The 14,604-nt window shown below is 42.9% G+C and overlaps 1 protein-coding gene across 8 annotated transcripts in view; it reads right to left on the bottom strand.

Moving 5' to 3' along the window:
- The window catches only part of rbfox1 (RNA binding fox-1 homolog 1), a 398,218-nt gene that overhangs the window by 211,407 nt on the left and 172,207 nt on the right, over nt 1-14,604 (bottom strand). The window lies entirely within an intron of this gene.

The raw sequence follows: 14,604 nt of genomic DNA, 5'->3' as shown, positions 1-14,604 counted from the left end.
TGTCTTATTTATTCCAGTTATGTCTTATTTAAGCTGAAACATTACATTACAAAAAGAAACACTGCCCCATTAGCATATAATGTATCAGATTCAGCATCAATATACAGATATTTATACATCGCACACAGCATTCTCGCCAGGGCTGCTGCGCATGCAGTATTAGCCTACATCAAAACCATGTATCTACAACCACAGCACAGTCATGTGGAACTAACCTCGACAGCCATAACATTACAGCTACACAGATGACTATGGGTTACTTTCACAGCACAATGCTCATAATATAACTGGGGGAGTAGTTTTTTCCCTGACGGTAAAGGTCTGGTGCGAGAACGATAAGAAATAAAACAAATTATTTAGCAAAAGAAGCATCATTAATTAAAGGCACAAAGAGCATGTTATTCATAAAATACCAGCTTGACCAGAGAGAATGAGGCTCGCGGGTCCCTGTGGAAGCACTCAGCCTATTCACAGCTTTCAAAAAAGACCATTTACCTGAAGCCGGGTGGCACTCGGGGCAGTAAATAATTCATGGTTAAAGCGTCACGTGACGCCTAGCATTTATAGTCCCGGGCTGTTTAGAGTCAAATCGCGTAAAATTGCCCACAACAACTCCTTGAAGATGCATAAATAGTGATAAAAACATGTTGTATTAAAAAAAAAAAAATACATGTGGTGTTCGATTCAAGCGCAGATCCAAGGTCTGACCAACAACAGCAAACATTACAGTATGGTGGTGGAGAGACTTTGAATAATTCATGTTCTCCTTCTTTAATCTTACTTATCTATTTCCCCCCCCAGCGCTGCTTGCAAGCCAACATCGGCGGGACCTGGGAAGGAAGGCTTCAGACTCTTGTTACTATAATAGAACAAAGTCATAAGAATCGATGGCATTCCGTGTTGCACAAGGGTGCGTAATTAAAAAAGGGCTTCTTCGGCAGAGGCACACATGCATTATGGAGAGGGCAGCAGAGCGCTTTGCTCTATTTTACTCATGCTTCTCCTCCCTTCTCCATGCCTTTAGGCAAGGATGTTTTTTTCTTTTTTCCCTGCCTCTTGCACAATCATAGACGCCTTTTTTCGGCCTCTCCTCGATGCCTGCCGGTGCAAAAATAGTCATTCTGACCACCGACCCGTGCACATGGACTGTCATCTGCACCAGGCTTTACATGCCACACATTTCCTCCCCTATAGCCGTGTGCTTTTCTCTATCTGCTGCTGCGGCCTTGCCACGTGACAGAGCACGGTTACCCTCTGCAGTGCATCTGTTGTCTTCGGCTTTTGCTGAATAAGTAAGCAGAGGCGCTGCGCTCGGCTCTGTTTGCTTCCGCGGCCTCGATCTCGCTCTCTCGCTCGGTTGTTTTGTACAGTATATCATGTCCGCGTGGGCAGAGCGGGCCGGCTAGATGATGGGTGAGTCAGGCAGGCGAGTCGAGGTTGCATGAAACTTGCATGACACTGGTCACTCGCGCCGCGGCGTCCATCTCAGCCCGAGCGTCAGCGGGAGCACGGCGACGATGATTGTCAAACACAATCTTCAGGTAAACAACTCGCAACGCTCTTGGTCATCTGTTCGTGACGAATAAGAAGGCTAGCATGTTTGTTTTCTTTCTCGTATGCAAAGTATTGACAGTTTAACAAAGCAAATGTGATTCCAGTCGATATGTAATTAGGTGAGGTAATTACTACTTCATTAAAGGGACTACATCTTACATTTTTCTTGCTTTTTCTTTTTTTCCGCGTTGAAAGGGCCCGAATCATGAAAAAGTTTAATTGTTCTCACAGTTTTGGAATAAGAGTTTGTTGTATTGTGAAATACGGTTAAAGTTTCACAATCTACCATCACTGCACAGCCCACACAGTCCATATATGCAAACGCAGTCTGTATTGAATTTACTGATTTGTGATGTCACAAAACAAGTGTATTTACATATACCCGCCTATTCTGCCTACTGCAGTTTAACCCCTGTTTTTGTGATGTCACAAAACAAGTATATTTACATATACCCGCCTATTCTGCCTACTGCAGTTTAACCCCTGTTTTTGTGATGTCACAAAACAAGTATATTTACATATACCCGCCTATTCTGCCTACTGCAGTTTAACTCCTGTTTTTGTGATGTCACAAAACAAGTGTATTTACATATACCCGCCTATTCTGCCTACTGCAGTTAACCCCTGTTTTTGTGATGTCACAAAACAAGTGTATTTACATATACCCACCTATTCTGCCTACTGCAGTTTAACCCCTGTTTTTGTGATGTCACAAAACAAGTGTATTTACATATACCCGCCTATTCTGCCTACTGCAGTTAACCCCTGTTTTTGTGATGTCACAAAACAAGTATATTTACATATACCCGCCTATTCTGCCTACTGCAGTTTAGCCCCTGTTTTTGTGATGTCACAAAACAAGTGTATTTACATATACCCGCCTATTCTGCCTACTGCAGTTTAACTCCTGTTTTTGTGATGTCACAAAACAAGTGTATTTACATATACCCACCTATTCTGCCTAATGCAGTTTAACCCCTGTTTTTGTGATGTCACAAAACAAGTGTATTTACATATACCCGCCTATTCTGCCTAGTGCAGTTTAACTCCTGTTTTTGTGATGTCACAAAACAAGTGTATTTACATATACCCGCCTATTCTGCCTACTGCAGTTTAACTCCTGTTTTTGTGATGTCACAAAACAAGTATATTTACATATACCCGCCTATTCTGCCTACTGCAGTTTAGCCCCTGTTTTTGTGATGTCACAAAACAAGTGTATTTACATATACCCGCCTATTCTGCCTACTGCAGTTTAACTCCTGTTTTTGTGATGTCACAAAACAAGTGTATTTACATATACCCACCTATTCTGCCTACTGCAGTTTAACCCCTGTTTTTGTGATGTCACAAAACAAGTATATTTACATATACCCGCCTATTCTGCCTAGTGCAGTTTAACTCCTGTTTTTGTGATGTCACAAAACAAGTATATTTACATATACCCGCCTATTCTGCCTAGTGCAGTTTAACTCCTGTTTTTGTGATGTCACAAAACAAGTGTATTTACATATACCCGCCTATTCTGCCTACTGCAGTTTAACTCCTGTTTTTGTGATGTCACAAAACAAGTGTATTTACATATACCCACCTATTCTGCCTACTGCAGTTTAACCCCTGTTTTTGTGATGTCACAAAACAAGTATATTTACATATACCCGCCTATTCTGCCTACTGCAGTTTAACTCCTGTTTTTGTGATGTCACAAAGTGTATCTTTTGAAACTTTTTGGGTAAATATTTTAAGTAATCAGAAAATGTAAGTTTTACGTGATACAGGTCCGATTTAACAGACCTTAAATAATAGTAAATATAAGATATAACATGATGAGATGTGTCTGAACCAGAAAGGATATTTTAAGGTAAGACTGTACTTCCTATTCTGAAACAGAAAAAAAAGCTTAAGCTACGCCGAAATTCATAATCTCCTAAAAGCTTCAATTATTGGCGTATGAACTGAGTGGTTGGTAATAGCCGTTACTATATGCCATGGAACGTGTAAATGATAATGAACAAGGCTTAGAGAACACGTACCTGGAGAAAGAGTATTATCAACGGGTAATCCTTATTACTATTGCTGCCTGCCGTTTTCTCATTTGCCAAAAAAAAAAAAAAAAAAAAAAATTCAGTTTTGCTCTAATGGGTAGACACGAGAGAGCAGAATACTGCTTTTCCCCACAGACTGTTTCCCCAAGCAAAACACTTTCCACCGCAGCAAATCGAGGAACAGTGTTAAGAGGAACATGTTTGGTTGTTTCCATTATGCTGTTTCAATAATTAATGATGCAGACAGGCCAACATAAGAGATTTGGAACATAAAAATGAACATAGAAGCGGATGAAGGATGGGCCTTATGGTACAGACGACTGAGTTTGTGCTCATAACACTGCAGAACAGGCAATGGAACTGCAGCTATTACTAAAAAAGTTAATATACATTTAATGAAGGAATATATATATATATATCTCACTGTCAGACCAAACCCTTGGTCCACTCTCCATCAAACATTTAGCTGTTGTTTTGAAATGTGAACCTCTAGAATGATTGGTTTGGTATGGGTGATAATTAGGGTCAGGAGGTTCAATCAATTGGATGACAGCCAGGTGTGAGTGTGGTCGACCCCATCCTGCTTTAAAAACATCACCCTTCACCATTAAAGTCAGGTCTTTACCACACACAGTTGTTAATGCAGGCCATGTCTCAGCCAGTGCTCATTAGGCTGGAAGAGGTTGGAACATAAACGAGATGTTATGGTTGGCAAAACTGAAAATCGAACCTCGTCCCTACTGTGAAACATGGTGGTGGCAGTATCACGGTTATGGGGCTGTTTTGCTGCGATAGGACCAGGACAACTCGCCATCATTTGATGGAGCTATTACTTGTGGATTGTACCAGGAGAATCTTGGGCATCCATTCATGAACTGAATCTAAACAGAAGATGGGCCCTATAGGAAGGCAATGACCCTAAAAACATGAGGTAGTTTACAAAGAATAGTTAAAGCAGAAGAAATGTTGCGTTTAGGAATGGCGTAATCAAAAGTTCAGACCATAATCCAATAGAAATGTTGTGGCAGAACCTAAGACGTGATGTTCATACAAGAAAGCCCACCAACGTAACACAGCTGAAGCAGTTCTAAAAGGAGGAGTGGGCCAAGATTCCTCAAAAGTCAAAGTGAAGGGCTGAACAACAGATACAGGAACAGTTTGGTTGAAGTCTCGCTGCTCAAGGGGGGTTTAGATTAATTTGTTCATTAAATGAATGAAAAACTATGTATTTTTTTCATTTGTTTAATTCTTGATGTTTGTTCTTATGAATTGAATGAGCATCTGATTTATTATAAAGGATTCACACAAACTTTCAAGCATTTATACACACACACACACACACACACACACACACACACACACACACACACACACACACCCCAATCAGACATAACATCATGCCCACCTCCTTGTTTCTACACTCACTGTCCATTTTATCAGCTCCACTGACTGTATAGCTGCACTCTGTAGTTCTACAGTTACAGACTGTAGTCCATCTGTTTCTCTGATACTCTGTTACCCTGTTCTTCAGTGGTCAAGACTCCCCAAAGAGCCTCCAGCAGCACCGTGTGTCTGATCCACTCAAACCAGTGCAACATACACCACGTCAGTGTTACTGCAGTGCTGAGAATGACTCTGTGATGGTCCATGGGGGTCCTGACCACTGAAGTACAGGACAATGGATGCCCTATATATATATATATATATATATATATATATATATATATATATATATATATATATATATATATATCACATTGTTTAAAGCCATTTATATTGTAAATAAGTATATTTATTTACAAGTGTAGTTATTAAAAGCACATTATATGAATGAATTAAAAGAAATGCAAATAAACAAATAGTAAAAATGAACAAGACTTTCTTGTTTTCAAAAAAGTAGCTGATATCTTGTGAGCTAGTTAGAAGAACAAAGTGTGGTTCCAGATTTCTCCTGGACACCTCCAGCCATCACATTGATTTGTTCAGTTCCATCAACAGCACATCAGACTTAGCATGATGAAGTATTGATTAGATACACCAGGTGTTGGATACTAACTACAAGTAACACTGGGCATCTACAAGGAGAGGTTTGGAAATGGTCGAACACAATAACATCCATAAAATCACTACTTACTAATATTTTCTGAGCAAAAGTGCTTACTGACCATCACTGACAGTCACAATAACAAACTACATTTTTCTGCATTTAGTCTGTCACTCTTTACCTTTACCTTCCATTCTTTTCACTTCCAGCTCCTCAGAGAACCTGCAGACACGCCTCCAAAGCTCAGTCTGAGAAGCTGGTTGATGATTTTCTGAATCAAACCCATTCAGTGGTGCTGAGGTCTGGACTCGGGGGCGGTCGGTCCATCGTTCAGCTTCTCTGTTTGATGTGTCCGTCTCCTTTTCTCAGCGAGGTTCTTCTTGATCAGCTACACGTCCTTTCAGACCCACAGCGCTGAGTGGTCTTCTCACAGTGGAAGGATGGACAGAAACCCCTGTGGATGTTTTCAGATCTGAAGCAGCTTGATCTTCTCCTCTCTCTCAGAGATCAAAGCTTTAAGCTCTGTTTATCTGATGGGGGCAGTTTTGGGGTCTTCCAGGTCTTCCAGGTGGTTGTTAGGAGGCCCATTTTCTCAGCAGGTTTTAATCATTTTTTAAACTCCAGTTTTGGAAATTCATGGATTTTCACTTACAGCTTGTACTTAATGGCTGGAAATTAAATAAGTGAAGGGTGGTCTCTGATTTTTGCACAGCACTGTACGATTAGGTTTGGCAAAAACTGAAGAACACAACACAAATAAGGTTCAGAAACAATTCACTTTTTTTGTGGTCTTTTTCCTAGAAATTACAGTGGGATTTCGCAAGCAGTGAAGTAACTTTTGGCATGTTTAGATCCTTCCAAAGTGTCTGAGTGAATAAGCTGTGGCAGTGCTCGCCACATTGTCATTTAGGATCAGGTTGTGTGTATTTCACAGTGCTGGGCTGGCGAGCCACAGGCCCGGGCTCCATTTCAGCCGGCGCACCCGATGTGAGCATCACCGGCGCTGACAGACTAATAAGGCAGGACTGGCTGCCTCCACCCCGTGTCAGGAAGTTGACAGGACTGCACCAGGTGCCGAACGTGTGGGGAAGATTGATGAAGTCGCATGGAGGTGGATCGCGGCGAGCCGGGTGAGCCATTGTTTGTGTTATTTTTCATTACGATCCGCCGCTCGCTTAATGTAAAACCTGAATCGGGATGATGGGCAACATCCTCAGCCACAGCAGGACGGGTTTGGTGGAGAACGAGTGAGGCGAAAAAAATCTAAATATAATAAAAAATTCAGCCATTACGGCGGCTGCGCTGAGCGCCGAGGAACAATGGGCTCGGCATTACAGCCATGACACGACAGCTGAGGCTCATTGTAAACAGCTACTGTTTGTTTCTCGCCAACAGAGACTTCCCAATCATCACTGATGGAGAGACTCTAATGTATATTGAAACGAGAGATTTTTTTTTTTTCTACGTCTGGGCTTTAAATAGAAGTCGAAGTGGAGGCTAGGTAAAGGCGAGGCAGCCTCAGAGAGAGTGACATGTCAGCGCGGTCTCAGGCGGAATTCAAACCATCTTCCTATATGTGACACTTTTTCCAAATCCGCGCCGCCGTACCAGTGACGATCGGCGCCTGGAGGCTAATCAGAGCTCTCCCCGCGACTCTTTTTCGCTTTGCGTGATGCACAATTTGAGGAAAGTCAGTTTACATGACAGTAATTACGAAAACAGATGGGACCGGAGCTAAAATACGGCATTGCAGCGACAATGGGCCCAATGCATCAGGGACTTCAGGGCCAATGAGGAGTGTAGCCAGATTGTGTGGCAGCTGAGACTGCCTTTCATTAGCACTTGAGTGTGTGCTCGGAAGCACCAGAAATGCAAGTCGTTTGTTACCCCATTGCTGTCTGCGCTAGGGGCCTGCAAATTGATTACTGGGTGGGACGAGGCAAGCGATCCTTAGCACCTCCACACATCTGGCTCCGCAGTGCAGGAGCTCACCAAGCGCTGCCTGTCCACCCCCAGCTTTAGTCTGACAGCGCCTGCTGATTTGCACTCTTTTCAATGCATTAAGGCTCTGCTGTCCTTTTAATTGGTGACAAAAACAATCCTCATCGTGCCGTTAATCACCTCGGTGGGAAAAGGAGGGGAAAAACGTGCTGCGGAAAACAATCAGCGTTTTGTTTTAATTTATTTTTTGCAAAGGCTCGCTTGTGGAAATCCATGGAAACAAAGAACGTCTCTTAAATAAAGCTCCCGCGTCTGGAGGAGGCGCAGGTCAATGGTAGATAGATAATTAGACAGCTAGGGGTGCATACATCACAACAAGTCACTGTGATGTATTTCCGACTAATTAATACCACAATTCAGTTTCAGCCTTGGGAGTCCAGGCACATATACGGGAAGGGGAAAAAAAGCCCAGAAAGAGACACTAGAATGGACAGAACAGTGTGAAGCTGTGTAGGAAAAGAGTGTTGCTACACAGGGGACAGTTGAAGGGTTGGTGAAGAGGCCAGGCGAGGGGAGGGCAATCTTTATGGCCAGACAGCGATTCGGAGCGACATCTTGGAGAGCCGGGGCAAATGCTGCGGATGACTTCTCGGTGCTTTCACCAGGCACTGCCATTAGAGTGCTTTAGCTTCCATTAACGTGTCACTTTCCTTTGCCGCAGAGTCGGCGAGGAGGGGCCGATTCGTTCTGACAGGACCAGGGGCTGTCACATGCAGTAACGGTTCAGCACCGACCAACAGGAAAAGCCTCGGAGCTGACGGATCCGCGATCCATCAGCGCTGACACGCAGGCCTCCACCACCACGGATCCGGCTGGGCCGCGTGGACAGGAGTCCATTAATTAACTGCTTAATATGTGCCGCTCTAACATTTCCCTGCTGCTGCGGCTGGCACTGCCTCGTTCTCAGCAAATGACGCGGCAAAGCGAGGAAAAAAAAAATCATATAAAAACACACACGCGCAGATGCTGTGAGGGAGATGAACGCCAGCAATGCAGCACAAATGAGCCGGAACAGTTACCACTGACTTCACCGACAACAAAAAGAGCACTACAGATAAAAAAGGGTCTGAAAAGAACTGAACCTAAAGCAGTGCCACATTACAATTAAAACGGGACGTAACAAACACTGAACGACACTGTCTGATCTGATTCTCAGCATCGATTTGCTTCTTGAGCGCTAGAGAGTCACGCTGGGAATTTTTCATACCTTCTTCGTTTCGTTCTCTTGCGAATTATTTATATACTACACCGAGATAACCAAGGTGGAGAGCTGACGATAAACTGATAACCTTAAACGTGACAAAATCATGACAGTCAACGTGCTACAAACTAATACTAGATAATTAAGTGAATTAAGGTCAGCGTCTCTCACCGCCCACCTGCTCGCATATGTCCTCATCCTCCTTTTGAGTAGCTTTTTTATTCTTGTCTTCTACATGCCACCTTTTTTTTTTTTTTTGCAGTTCTGCTGTCCATCTTCACATGATTCACATACTGTCGCTGTCCAAAGACAAACATCTCCGTTTTTGTTGACTTTTATTCTTCTATGCCGTTTGAACACGGCAGTTCTCCTTCACATCGTCCGAAAAAAGTTCATGATGACTGAACCAACAGAAATGCCCCAAAAGTGCTTAGAATGAAATCTATTTACATTATCAGACCAGAATGTGTTTCTCGTGTAGAAACGTGCTGCTGTGTTATATGTCATTATGCTCAGTACTGTGTGTTCTGTACTGTCACTGTATTTAGAACATTCTTCTGTCTACTCTTGTTTATCCCTACACGGTCATGTCTTTTTCACCTGTCACTTGTCATGTACAGCCTGAGCCTAATCTTGGCATCAGTCCTGCTATAAAACTGCATCAGCCCTGGCTGAGTGTCTGAGACCTCCACGCAAACGAATAAACTTCACTCCTCCAGACATACGGCTGGTCCCCTGGTACAGTTAGGGTGTGAATTCTTCACCTGTCAAGTCACTATTTTGGAAATACGTGGTTTTCTTTGGACAGCGACAATATGAATATCGTCGCGTCAAATTTCCACCTTAAATTGTACAGTAGTTACACGCTAGCACCTGTACAGGTGTGTAAATGCAAGTACTGCATCGTTTAAAGTAGAATGGGAAATGGGAAAAGAACACAAAGCTAACTTCAGTTTTATCTCATCTCCACTGTACGAGGCTCGGTTACAGTCAGTAAACTGGGGACGTACCTCTTTAGGTGCTGGTTTAACCCCTAAATTGCTACAGATATACACATGGATATAACACTTATATTGTGCCTGAACATCCTTGTGCTTATCTGTGTGAGTTTATGCCAAACCAAAATGCTACGGACCCACCAGGAATTCTCACAGCTACCCATTCCGGCACTGGCAGCAACCCAAGACTTCAGGGTAAGGCAGACATATATTTTGCAATCCGCCAACATCTAACTCTGCATTGTACAACGCTGTCTAGAATGTCCAAGTACATCAACATTGCCAAAGTCTTGCAAAGGGATGCTGCGTTAGAGCCATTAGCATATCATTAATTAGCTTCCCTCTTCCTCATGAAGATTAGCGGAGAGCAAAGGCCCTCCGAAGGGACCGGCCTTCATTTGAGAGGCGGCGGGAGGTGAGGAATAATCGCAGGAGTAGACTCCTCCGGAGACTCCTCCCCGTAATCATCGTCCTCCGCTCAGAAACGTGTACGGCTGCATCGTCACGTTACGCTTGCAGCGTTCCGCCTCGATTGCGCATACTTCCTACTATCTAGGAGTCAGGCAGCTGGCGAATGATGGAAAAATGGATGTTGCTGGCTGGAAGTCAAAGCCAAGGAGTTTTTTCTTCCTGCTGGACGACAGATGGAGACGCTACTTTTGGCGTACGTGGCTAAAAACTGCAGCTCCATCGGTTCGGAAGCCGTTCGTGTCTAAATGAGGCCTTGATTCGGAGCTGATCGGATCAGCATATTCGAACAATCTATCTCTAATACTTTTCGTGAGCAGAGTCCACCCCACCCTATTACAAACCATAATGACCCAGCAGGTCACTGGTCTTAAAATCAGGTGATAAATTGAGAAAAGTAAATCGTCGGCTGACAAAAGCGCTGCCCGCTCCCTCTTCGCTCCTTTCCAAGTGCGCTACTCTTCAATACGACTATCAATTACCTCCACCAGTTTAAATAACCAGTGATGTTTACACAATACTCCTTTTTTTCAGCATATTCGTCCAACTCCCACAGCTCATTAAAAGTCCCTCCATTTATTTGCTGTGTGCTAAGGTCTTTAAATCTGCCACAACATACAAAAGCAGGCCAATTCCACTTCTCCCTGCGGTGTTAATAGAAGGCACATGCTGCTTCCTCATTAATTATATCAATGTATAAGAAACATCCGCTTTCTCCGCTGAGCGCTGCATCAAAGAGCTCGGAGGCTGACTCTGAGAGCAAGTCTCTGAAGCGCAGCGTACACAGTGGGACAAGCAAGGCTTAACTATTAGGCTGTAGATTACATCTGGACGTCACATAACCATTCTATTACGACAGACCTCTGGGTCTGTGCTCTGAGATTTGAGCTCTCTGCCGCCCAGGGCAAAGTTCAACTCCTCTCGGATGCCGAGATAAATTCACCTCTCGAGTGGCGCAGTTTCTTCCATTAATGTGAACTCTGCACTCAATGTGTCGGGAAGCGTTTACCGGAGGATGTGGAACGCTGAAGCAGGTATCTGCTCTTGGGATGCTGTTGAGCGACGTGCTTGTGGAGCCACACTCTTACAAATGGGTTCTTAAATGGTTCTTGGATATCCTGGTATTGGTTAAGAACCTTTACATTTGGCTTGGCTTCTTTAAACATATGAAACGGATAGTTTGGGTCCTAAAATTAAGAGAACTTTATTAGTCCCACAACGGGGAGATTTCACCTCTGCATTTAACCCCTCCGTGAAGTGAAACACCACATACACTCTAGTGAGCACACACACTAGGGGGGCAGTGAGCAGCCCAATCCACAGCGCCCGGGGAGCAGATGGGGGTTTAGGCGTCTTGCTCAAGGACACCTCCGTCATATGCTGTCGGCTCTGGGAATCGAACCGGTGACCTTCTGGTTACGAGGCTGGTTCCCTGACCTCCAGCCCATGACTGCCCCATAATATCGCATACGCCCACTTATGACCACCTCACAACAACTGAATTCTGCGTTATTGTGCCAAGTCAGTAAAATCCACTGTGTTGTGAATGGAGTGGAGTCACATGGACCACAGAGTCACCTCATAGACGATGTACGAACCTGCTTTTGTTTGTGGGGGGCAGCTATGGGCAAGAGCTTAGGTAACCAGCCTTGTTACCGAAAGGGCACTGGTTCGATCCCCTGAACCGACAGGATGTGACTGAACCCCCAACTGCTCCCTGGGCAAGGACAGGGCAGCCCACTGCTCCTGGCAAGTGTGCTCGCTGTCCCCTACTGCATGTGCATTCACTAGTGTGTATGTGGTGTTTCACTGCACGGGTGCGTTAAATGCAGAGGTGAATTTCCTCATTGTGGGATTAATAAAGGGTCCCTTATTTTTACTTATTAAACTGAAGGGCTGGCAACTTATTTTCTTAAGAATTATAAATTATAGCTAACAGGCCCCTTTACTGTTCTGTGTTAAGCTGTTGACATGACTTTTCAACCCCTGTATTAAAGCATTTACATGTTAAAGTAAAAAGCCAATAGTTATATTAATATTAATAAGGCTTTTAATTTGAAGTATTAACTAAAAGGCCATAAAATTGTAATATAAACAGTAAAAATATGGAAGTTTTACATTTGACGGTTCGATCCCCAGAGCCGACAGCACATGACTGAGGTGTCCTTGAGCAAGACGCCTAACCCCCAACTGCTCCCCGGGCGCTGCGGATTGGGCTGCCCACCGCTCCGGGCAAGTGTGCTCACTGCCCCCTAGTGTGTGTGTGCTCACTAGTGTGTATGTGGTGTTTCACTTCACGGATGGGTTAAATGTGGAGGTGAAATTTCCCTGTTGTGGGACTAATAAGGGTCACTTAATCTTAAACATTACGTCAGCAGAACCGGTACTGAGCAAATGCACTGAAGATTCTAAGAGAAGATCTAGAGTCCGGGTTTCTGAGAGAGAAGAATGGTAGTTTCTTGAAAAGGGAACAAAAACACATAGATGTGGATGATCTTAACACTGGCTTGCAGTAATTATCCAGCTGCTGGAGCACTGTGGTGGCAAGAATGAAAATGAGCACCAATTATTAAATGCACCACAGAGAAGATATAACGCTACATGGGGTCTACAATAGGACCCATGTTGTTTCGTATCAACTCTATAAATGTTAAAACGATTGAAGCTGGGAATTAATACTCTGTCTCCCGCACACGATTAAAAGGCTTTTGAAAAAAGACCAGTTGTCATGTTATTTCTGCTAATCTAGTCCTGTGACCACAGGCTGAAAACAACAGCACAAAGAGCTCAGGACTTTGATCCAATAATAATCCACTATATATATATATATATATATATATATATATATATATATATATATATATATATATATATATATATATATATATATATATATATATATATATATATATATATATATGATATTGTGAAATGATATACTTGGATCATTCTACAGAATTTATGGATATATCTCATAAAAAACATGCTAGGGTTGGAATTTATTTATATTTTAAAATAAAACAGTAAGTTATTTTAACAATTTCACCTTCTTGAGCTTCAATTTAGCAATATTGGTTTTTAAATCAGTTATCTAGAACATGACGAACCACAGAAGAGCTCGTCCTCTCAATCGTGTGTGAAGGCTGAGGCCATATTTTGAAGAAAAAAACAAATTTTTCTGCAGTTTTTACTGCAATAATCTCTACGTGACTATGAAACATATAAATTAAATGACACAAAGAAAACAAACGCCAAATAAATGTTATTAAATATATAATGATGCGTTATAAAAATATCTTATTTTGAAATAAAAGTCACGCCAATGACGTCGCTCGGCTTCCTTTCACCTGTTTTCTGAGGATCTATGAGGAAAAGCTCATGGTGAGTCCACTGTGTCTCTCCGTTCTCAGAGATCTTCTCATTCAGCTCATGATCTCATATGACGCTTTCAGCTGATGTCACTGGTGTGACCGACTTTATTCTGAGGTCACTGTGAAAAAATAGAAACCCAAATGGATTAAATTCCATATTTTAGTGGACGTTCCCTGATGGACAGCGTGTGGTTTGATGTTCTGTAAAATGCATTGATCATTAAAAACGTCTCTGGTGTTTCCTTTATTATGTGGAACACCGATGACGGTCGGTAACGCCAGTGACTCCTATGGAGAGAGAAGTGGACGTTTCTGTAGTTCTGAGCAGTTTTGAGACATTGAGCTTCAAACATTTTTGAAGTTGGAAGACAGATATTAAAGATTCACGAGTGTGTATGTGGTGTTTCACTGCACGGATGGGTTAAATGCGGAGGTCTAATTCCTGTGCTTGCAAACGCAGTTGGCTAATGGTTCTCAATTCAAATCAATGATTTGTTACTGTTCATTTAAGACCTTTTTATTGTTCGGCCTTAATGAAATAACTCTTATTACTCACTTAAATGGATAGATTAATTAGTCAATTACTACTGCACCGCCTTAATCTAGTGATTTTACCAAAAAGCAAAAGATCTTTGTAAGCATTCTCTGAGTGACTAAGCGTGTGTTCACAGTGTGAGTACTGTGGGTTTGAAAGCTGACCGTAGCTTTTTTTATTCCTCCCGACCAGAGGCTACTACTCCCCTGGCTGTGTGCACTGTATTATCCCGGGACTTATTAGGTAGCTGTATCGTTCCAGGCACTCATACCGAAGATAACCCTCACCTAGTCTTATCACCCACACACAAAAGCATGGGATCCAATAGGCCTCCATGTAATCCATCTCTGTCAGCCGCATTACGGAAATTACCTGTCACAACCATCA

Source organism: Pygocentrus nattereri, chromosome 14 (assembly GCF_015220715.1).
Source record: "Pygocentrus nattereri isolate fPygNat1 chromosome 14, fPygNat1.pri, whole genome shotgun sequence".
Lineage (NCBI taxonomy): Eukaryota > Metazoa > Chordata > Actinopteri > Characiformes > Serrasalmidae > Pygocentrus > Pygocentrus nattereri.
This window is presented reverse-complemented; position numbering and strand designations above follow the sequence as displayed.